The 1,006-nt window shown below is 41.8% G+C and overlaps 1 non-coding gene across 1 annotated transcript; it reads right to left on the bottom strand.

Annotated features, from left to right (window-relative positions):
* Nucleotides 1-369: 369 nt before the first annotated feature.
* On the bottom strand, nucleotides 370-520 carry LOC150006593 (small nucleolar RNA SNORA62/SNORA6 family). Its single transcript, XR_016512099.1, has one exon. It is a non-coding gene; the product is annotated as a small nucleolar RNA SNORA62/SNORA6 family (small nucleolar RNA).
* Nucleotides 521-1,006: the final 486 nt, after the last annotated feature.

The following is a 1,006-nucleotide window of genomic DNA, read 5'->3' as shown; positions in this document are numbered from 1 at the left end:
GGCATGTGCCCTACCCACGGAGCCACACCAGTCAGGGTGATGGCATTTTTATACATCAATAATGAACTATCAGGAAGAGAAACTAAGAAAACAATCCCATTCACTATAGCAACAACAACAACAAAATAATAAAGAAACTAGGAATAAATTAAACTAAGCATATGAAAGACCTGTACTCAGAAAACTATTGGACTCTGAAAAAAAAAAAAAAGATGAAGTACAAATAAGTGGAAGCATATATCATGTTCATGGATTGAAAGAATTAACACCATTAAAATGTCCTTAACACCCAAGGCAATCTATAGATTCAATGAAATTTCTTTTATTTATTTATTTATTTATTTATTATTATTATTTTTTTTTTTTTTGCGACGTGGCAGAGCACACTAGCAAACCCCAGTCACAGAGGCACACTCTCCTGGTGTCAGCGAAAACCCTGCTGTTCATGTAGCACACTTCTGACACTCAGAAGTTCACTGGCCGGGGCCGGCCTCCACCCTGAGCTTTAATAGTGTGCAGAAATTTCTTTTAAAATGTCAAAGACAAACTTCACAGATCTAGAACAAATATTCCAAAAATTTATATGGAACCAAAAAACACTCCAAATATCCTCAATAATCTTGAGAAATTAGAACAAAGTTAGAACAAAGTTGGCGGAATCACAATATATAATATCAAACTATACTATCGTCGGCAGCCGTCCGTCTCGAGAGACGATGGTGTAGCTTCTTAAGAGTCTATCTGCACCGCCGAGAATGGCTGTGCAGTCCGACTCGGGAGTGACACGGTATCTGTCTCCTCCCGTGTTGAATCGACATCTTGTGGTGACACTGGAGTGTCCTCTCCAGTGAAGCTGAAGCTACAGAGCCTGGGCAGGGTGATATGGAGGGTCTGCTGTTGCCCATGCAGCAGACCCCCCCTCTCTTCGCAGCTGAAGGGTCCAAGGGAAAGACGGAGTCAATACAGCTTGGCTTCAGGTGCGCCGCAGGAGTTGCCGGTGTTGACT

This window comes from Furipterus horrens, unplaced genomic scaffold, assembly GCF_987537825.1.
Source record: "Furipterus horrens unplaced genomic scaffold, mFurHor1.1.pri manual_scaffold_6, whole genome shotgun sequence".
NCBI lineage: Eukaryota > Metazoa > Chordata > Mammalia > Chiroptera > Furipteridae > Furipterus > Furipterus horrens.
This window is presented reverse-complemented; position numbering and strand designations above follow the sequence as displayed.